The sequence below is a fragment of the Notothenia rossii genome, assembly GCF_949606895.1.
Source record: "Notothenia rossii genome assembly, chromosome: 3".
In the NCBI taxonomy this organism is placed as follows: domain Eukaryota; kingdom Metazoa; phylum Chordata; class Actinopteri; order Perciformes; family Nototheniidae; genus Notothenia; species Notothenia rossii.
Window position 1 is genome coordinate 22,880,723 of NC_136901.1, and position 9,259 is coordinate 22,889,981.

The window sequence follows — 9,259 nt, forward strand, 5'->3', positions numbered from 1 at the left end:
TTTGTAATCCTGAGGGCTTTCTTCCTGAGTCGCTTTTGGTGAGGGTTTTCTTTCCGTCCTCCTGGGAAGCCCATGCCTCTCTCTAGCTTGCTCATGGTGGCTGGTGCTGTAAAGAGGAAAATGGAAGACCAACAGCGATCGAAAGAGCTGTAGATGTGAAGCAGGAGTAGGAGGAGGCAAGCTCTTTTGATACCTTTGGAAATATGGATTGGATCCAAAAATTCAGTTGATCAAAACTTCAGGGTCATGAGTGGTGTCACTTCATTTTTTTTGTATCAATATGTTTATTGATTTTCAGCTTACAAAAAATCACATACATAGGACGAAGACATAGAGCCAAAAGCAATACATATATACACAGGAAAACTGCTTTACTTTACATTAAATAAAAATAACAACATTAAATTAAATTGGTACATACAACAAGGGCACTCTAATACATCGGCAACCATCCAGTTTTCCAGCAATAGGACCGTATTTCTACAGAGGATATCACAGTAATTTACATTTTAACATATTATAGCATATTATAGCATTATCGCATTATCCTGCCCCAGGTTCGTTCAGAAATTGAGATAGGTCGTTGTTCTTGGTATACTCTATAAAACGTCCCCAGACCCTCTGGAACAGTTCTTGTTTGTCTTTGAGAATGTAAGTGATTTTTTCTAAAGGCAGACATAAAGAAAGTTCCCTAAACCACTGTGCAATACTAGGTTTGCCCAACTTTTTCCATGTTAAGGCAATCTCTTTTTGCTTGTAATAAACATATATCTATAAAAACTTGTTTATAACGTTGTATGTTATGTCTCTCCGGATATAGGCCAAGTAGGAACATTTTTGGATCCAGCTTTAAGCTGATCACTAAAATATTCTGTACTGTTACCCTAACCTCTTCCCAGAATTCCTTTATTCTTGTGGTGTCACTTCATAGTGATTGTATTATATAGATCTCAGGCTGTTTTTTGTATAGACTGCAAGCAGACAATATAGGAGCACATCCAAAATGTGTCCACCGTCCTGGATTTATGTCATGTCCAAGGTATAATCCTTATAAACCTTTAACAATAGACGAACAAAGAATGTAACCTTATTTCAGGTTAAATTAAACACGTGCATTTGGCATTAGCAACTCCTGCTAACTTTTTGAGTGTAATGTTGATTTTTTAAATAATGCTAAGATTGTTTTGTTCGTGTCGTTTCTGGACATTTCACAAAATTAACATTTCATCTAAGATACAGGGCACTGTGGCACATGTACAGAGGGATTAATGATGGTTAGATAATGATAGTGAAACATTGCCTCAGCAAAATGCACCAACAGTAAGAGTCAGTTAACCAGAATATTGCATTTTAGAAGTTCTGTATCAGTGAGTGTGTGTGTGTGTAATGAAAATGCACTCACAAGGCCACAAGTAGCGACTTCGACCGACACAGGAGCTGTTTCCACTTCCTGTTGTTGACCTTTAATGCAGCAACCCAGTAACACCACACTTTCCACAGTGTGAACGGAAGACATTGTGAAACTGGCATCTTTTCTACAGAACCTCTCACTAATGCAGACCATTGACTAGCTTGTAGTACACTTAAGAAACGTTGACTTGAATAAATGTATTATGTTAACAGATAATACATAACTGTAGTAGGTCAATTGAAAGCATTAATATTACGTTTAAATGTAAAAACGTAATACAATTGCTTTCAACTTACCTAATACAGTTATGTGTAACCTGTTGACATAATACATGTAATTAAAGTTACTGTTTTTTACATTTTTTCAGTGTATGATCAAGTGAAAGTCGAAGTAAACATTTTTTAAATGCACAAAGAGAATGTCCTGATTTAAATGAACTTGGACCGCATAGATTCAGTTTATGGAAAAGAGAATTTATAGAAAATAGAAAATATTTACACACATTTAAAAACATGTACATGCTTCAGGTAAAAGTAAAAAAGTATATACATCATTTACATGCTGAAAGTACGGATACAAAAATATATATAAAAATTCCCGAGCAGGTCCTCATTCACTTTCTTTGTTCTCCACACGCTCAAAGTAATCGAAGGATTCGTACACTGGCACCTGACACTGAAAGAGAGACACACGTAAAAACTGTGATTGCAAGCATTATACTGTATCAGTGCTATAGCATTGTGTCTATGTACATTGACATAAGACCTTTGCGAATGCGCAATACAAAAAATTAAGGAGGCACGAGAAATTGAAACAGTTGGTCAAAAACAGGATGACAGATATATTTCCTAATTATTACTCAACACTGTATGTCCCTGTTTTGGTTGCAACAAAATCATAGTTCATACTGAATTCCCAGAAAAACTGAAATGTGTTTTTGCTGAAATGTAAACTAGTACAACAGTGTGGTTGGGTTTTAAATCTACTTTTTAATTTAAATGCAAGTATGATGCAAGTTTATCGTGATGCTGCCTCACCGCATTATATTTCTATTACATCTGTGAGAGAGATCAAATATAAAACTTGAAATGAAATTCATTACAAAAGTAAAACTAAAATAATGCTTGAGCCACTGCATAAGGCATTCTTAACAAAAAGGGAACAATTTAAGTGTTGCTCTTTCAATGCTGTAGGGCACTGTATTACACCATACTGCAGGTGAAAGAAACTAAATTGTAATGGATTGAACATTTGATAAAATCTGGTCAGTGTATATGCTGCAGAACATAATAACATCAAATTGAAACCAACAATGGATTTTTAATTTGATATATTAAATACTGAGAATGCTGCTATTTTATATAATGTGCTCTCATTCTACTTCCATTACGTATTGCTGCCACATGCCCCTTAGGAATTGTGTATATTTCTATGTTTAATGGTGTGTTATGTTATGTATATTGTAGTACCTTGGAGATGTACTTGGAAAAGATAAAGACACATTTCCACTGAGGTGGAAAATACAGTTAATCTATTCTAATAATGTTATGCCTTCAGAGAGTAGTTTTAGATGAGCATATTTAGCACCATTCACCACCTATTCACCATTTATCACACTTCAGCTCACGCAATATATAAAAACACCTCCTGTGAAAAATTCTGGAAACTTTAAGAAGGCTGATTAAAGACATTTAAATCAATGTGAGGCAGACTGACAATGAGGATGACTTATTTTTTTAATAAGATGATATGTAACAATTGTAAATATGCAGTAATGTTTGGTGTTAGAGTCTAACATTTATTTGTAATTTATTTTATTACAATCACACAAATTCTGTGTTCTGTATCTACCAAAAGTTAATGGTCTGACTTATTAGCCCTCAAATCAGTGGGCAGAACATCTGAAATTCAGTCCCTGTACCCATACGATTATTTTTGTGGGGACTTTCCCGCTTTATATTGTGTCCTTAATGTTTTCCTCTTCCCTTTTTGTTAACGTGTTTCCCAGGAGAGGTAAACTGCACCACGGACATTTCTGCATTAAGCTATGAACATGTGTGTATGCTGAATTATTTCTTTCTTATTTCATCTGTGCAGGAGCCAAAGTGTGAGGTCAAACAATAAAGTAACAACTGATTTGTTGTACATCTGTTGTCAGAATAAGCGCAGATCGGCTCCAACAATATGCTCGCGTCTTATCTTCCAAAACACAACACAGACACCGCTGGTCGACACCGGTTACATAACACAATAGCATGGCCAATGTCTGTTATTTTCTCATCTAAAGTGTTCAAAGGGTGGATTTCCTTTTCCTCACACTATTAGTCTCTTCATTCACTACTACACTGAAGGAAAAAAGGCAACGAAGACCGCGCTGTTGGCGCTACCATTTTCTCTTGTCTTTTTCAGTTTGCTACTGTTACTCTGTTTGTAGACTTCGTGTCATTACTCACCCACTGAGAGGAACCTGTGGAGGAGCTGGTGCTGTGTTTGTCCATCTCTACTTCCTCAGAGTCGATGTGGGGAACCTCATAGATCACCCTGGCTGTTTGTGCTGAACCCATGAGACACACACACACACACACACACACACACACACACACACACACACACACACACACACACACACACACACACACACACACACACACACACACACACACACACACACACACACACACACACACACACACACACACAGACAGACAGACAGACAGACAGACAGACAGACAGACAGACAGACAGACAGACAGACAGACAGACAGACAGACAGACAGACAGACAGACAGACAGACAGACAGACAGACAGACAGACAGACACACACACACACACACACAGAGACAAACACAAAAGTCATGATAAGGTATGTTGAATAAAATCTAATCCAGGTTGATCATACATTGAAGCATCACACTTAAGCTTTATTTTACCCAAGCCATGTATTGCAGTCACATTTGACTTTAACTAAATGTATTATGTCAACAGATTTCACATAACTGCATTAGGTTAGTTGAAAGCAATAATATCAAGTTTAAATATGAATAGGTTAAACTTAATATTATTGCTTTTGACTAACCTAATATAATCAAGTGGAAACTGTTGACATAATACATTTAATTAGAGTAAATGTTTAATTTTCTTGGTAGCATTTTTTAGTCTTGCGTAGACTGCAGGGTACGCTCACCTCGAAAACGCAAAAAGCAGAACACATAGGTGGCAAATGTTTGAAAGTGCAGGAATTTTACCATGAGAATAAATATTGCTAACATGCATGAGCTAAAGGGGACTTAAGTCCAGGAATTCAAATATATTTATTTTATTTGTTCATTTAATATATTTTGAAATGTCAGATGCGCATACGTTCCATTTTTCCATTTAGTTAAATTAAGACTTTTCTAACCAAATGTTTGACTAAATGTTCACGTGACGATCAAAATGTTTGGATTTTGTCCCCCCTTTAATATAAGTCTCTAATAAGTTTAAATTAATTACAAAGACTTTACCTTTGAAGTGCTTTCCAGGGTAGATGTTTTACGTCATTAACTCATTGTTTTGCTTCCAATACGCAACTTTACCTTCGACTTGAGTTTTTCTAGCACTTTTTCATTACAGTGTGTACGGTGAAAAGATGTCAGTATCATTGTCTTTCTAGTGTCTAGAAAGACAATTATGAAGTTTAAGAATGTATTTTAAGATCCTCATCTTCAAAGCACAGATTAGCATTAGTCCCCTATTTGCCAAATTTGTATTAGATTGTTCCTCTATTCAAATGTAAGCCTTGTAGTTTCTGCTGTGTTAAGGTCTTTCAATTGGCTGCGATAGTTGTGTCTCAATGACATCATATTAAAACATTTAATAAAATAAATGCTGATGATTTATTTTAAATAATATGACCTTAAAGCTGGTGTATCACAAAAAACTAATTATATTCTCTTCCATTCTTATTAAATGTAGGCTAAAACCTATCTGCATGGTATAGAGGTAAATGAGAAATATGCTTTTTATTTTATTTGGGTAAACCAACCTTTTATTCTGGGACAATCACTTAATAGAGTTTCCAATGCTTGAATAATATGGCAATAATATATGTTTCTTTACCTTGTCTCCTTCGCAGACAGCAGAAACAAAAGAGTGAGATGAGGAGTAATGGAGTCACCACAGCCAGACAAATGATCACAGAACGCTCCACAAAAGGAATATCTTGTCCTACCGTGAGAAAATGTAATACACAGATATAACAGTGAAAAATAGCAGAAGTGAAGGTGTTAGGGAGTTTCTTTTAATTTGTTTTCTTTTGCAGGAAATTGGATGTGTGTGCGAGGTAAAGAGATGTTAAAAAAGTAGCACTATGAGAAAAACAACATTGGATTGTTTATTTATGAAACAGGCAAAATGTGACTGATCTAAGGTTTGAAAGTCAATGTGAAGCCTTGTTTTGTCACCTACCTCTTGTTGTGTTGTCCTCTGTGTTGTCTACAACTGTGATGACAGTACCATTTCCTTTATTTATAGTTAAAACTGGTATCTCACTTATCACGCTGCATATGTATCTCCCTGAATCCTCTCTGGTGACATTACTTAAGGTCAAGTGTGAGCAGTTAGATCCTTGAGAGTGATTCTTGAAGTTGAAGTACCCCAACTCTGTGTCATTTTTCATCCATTTAACTCTGAATCTTCCAGACTCCAGTGTCCAGCAGCAGGCGATGTTTACTGTCTCCCCCTCCGTGACAGAGAAATCAGGAGACTGGGTAACAACAAATGTGCCTGATGAAACACCTGTGAAGAGATGGAATGATGAGTTTATCAAAAACGAAATACATATTGCCATATTTTTTAAGTTTTTTTAGCGTGTAACATGTTATAGACAATTTTAAACAAAATGTCAAGATATGCGTTATATAGACATGGTTTAAGAAGATTATAGAGATTTAAACAGTTTTAGCAAATGTCTACAACCAAAATGTGGAAACTACACAAGCAATAAAAAAATGGTGGTCTTTGTCAATTGCCATTTATTGTTACACATTCAACAGTTATTGCTAATGTTGTCTTCGATAAATACACTTTTTGGAAATCCATAGTTTTCGATTCCAAGTTAAACATGTGAAATTAAAGGTTACGTTTTGTTTCTACTCACTCCGAGATGAGAGGGCACAATGAGAGGCGAGGAGCAGACTGCAGAGAAGAAGCTTCATCTTTACACTCTGATTCACCACAGACAACTGACACTCTGCTATCAACGTCCTTCCCACCACACACACACACACACACACACACATACACACACACTCACACACACACACACACACACACACACACACACACACACACACACACACGTCACAGTGGGCATTGCGTTTTTTCTGCCGCTGCTCTGTTCCTTCCTCTTTCCGTTGCTGCTTCAGGTTCTGTGTAAGATATTCTCAGTTTTTACAATGCTGTTTAAAGATCAAAGTCAATTCCACATTAGAAATACTGAAATGTCCCACCAACAAATAAGATGATGAGGGTAAAAGCAGTCAAATATCAGTGTTTTCATTAAGGAAAATATACTATAAGGGCAATGTTGTCTTTGCCTTGTGTTTCAACTATCAGGGGACACAAATGGTGGCCTTACTCCATTTCTTACCCTAAACCTAGTCCTACATTTACCAAGTATTTTAAGGTTTCTTTGTAGCAAGTTAATTGTCACATTAATTTCTAAAAAACCTTAGGATATTCTGCAGAAGTTTGGTTCAGTTCACCTGTTTATACTAAAATGGGTTGTACCATTTATCTCTGTTCAGGGGTCAGATTGAGGTGGTGGTATCTTAAAGAGGCCCTATTGTGCTTTTTGGGGTGTTCCCTTTCCTGTAGTGGGTTCTAGGTTTGTGTAAATGTAAATGGTCTGCATTTTTTCTTTTTGCCGCTGCTTTTAATTGAACTATTCATATCTTAAACTGCACTAACTTTTATTCATGTATTTTTTCTTTTAATGTTTATTATCTTTGCTTTTTAATGACCGTTTTTAAATGCCATTTTCTTAACGTCTTTCATTTTTGTAAAGCACTTTGAATTGACTTGTGTTGAAAGGTGTTATAAACATAAACTTGGCTTGCCTTGGCTAACATCCCTTTTTGCAGCACAGGCAGTATGAGAAAAATAAAGAGCTTTTTGAACATTAAAGCAAGAAGATATGTCAGAGTAGAGGCAGAACATACAAATATGAACCTGAACATGAACAAAAGAGGGCCCCTTTAAAATCATGAATTGCTGTCTGCTTTAGTGTTGTGTTTTTTTTCAAAAAACCACTAGGAGTCCCCAAAGTATACACTCTTCAAATCTTTGACTAAAGGGCTCACTCCTACACTGTGCAATTCTCCACTGTCTTCAATATACTAAAAACGAATTGGTCTAGTTTTATTCTGATGTAAACCCTCTTTGTACTATGTGCAGAAATATGTACTCTTATCCACACTTTTGGACCTTCCATTCAATTTGTACATGTACTGCTTTGTGTCACTTTTTGTTTCAGATAAAAACCTTTATAAATAAATGATCCAGAAAAATCCAATAAAGCATGGACTACCATACTTTACTACAGGTCCATATTTAAACTAAAACAGATGGTGCCCTTATGTTTCTGAATTGCATGTATACAGTCCTGTACATATAAGAAAAGATTACAGTCCTGTTATTTTTTTTAATAGTTTTTAATGACATACAATTAAAACACAGATGCAATCAAAGGAGATACTGGCAGTCTACCACGCACATTTTCTAAATAAAAGCATCAAGACGAATCTCAACGTGCAGATTTACACAATGTTAGCAAACTCCTTATATCCCAAAACTTTAGCGAATAATTAAAGGTGACACATGTTGATTTCGTGTAAATATCATTACTATGTGTGGATTCCTTTTCCTCACGTCTCTTTACTCTTCTTCCTGGTTTTCTCCTCTTCTTTGGGCTGAAGTGAGTTCATTTCCAGGAGCAGCTGAAACACAGATGCACTGATAGATTAGACTCAATGTTCTCTAACATTGTATATGCTTCTAATGCATGATCAAAACACAATTTTATCCAAATGGAGTAAAGGTTATTGTACCTGATGTGCGTCGCTGAGCTTTAGCCCTAAAATTGATGATGAAGAAGGTCACGATGAGGCCGAGGAGGAGCATAAATGAACACTTCTCCCCTGAAGAGAGAACCTGACTCTTCTACACAGAGATGACATGATTAGTCTTCATAGGCGACAACACCTTTCTGTGGGAGGTGTGACATCCTGCAGTTGGGCTGAGTCTACCCGACTTTTCTTCTTTTTAGAAGATAGGACTTGGTTGCTAGTTAAAAAGGATGTCAAGTAAACTGCTTTGTAAAACAAGCAATATGTGGCTGATCTTAGGTTTGTGATGTGATATTAAGTCTTTGTTTCTAAACAGACCATATTACATTCTGAATACTTCCTATAATGAGCATATGTAAAACCAAGATATTAGTCCAAATGATTATGCAACACTACCAGTGGTGGAATGTAACAAATTACATTTAGTCAAGCATTGTACTTAATGTAGACTTTACTTGAGTATTTTCACATTATGCTATTTCACTCCATTACATTTTATTAGCAAAAGTTGTACTTTTTACTAAACTACATTTATTTTACAGATTTAGTTACTAACTACTTGGAGGATTAAGATTATAAATGCAAAATATATATAACAAATAATACATTATGATATATTATTATAGGTATATATTGCAACATTGAAGTGATGAACACATTAATTCATTAATTATTTTAATACAACCATTTTAAATATATGGTGCTTAAATGGCCCATTCTGCAAATCGAGTACTTTTATTT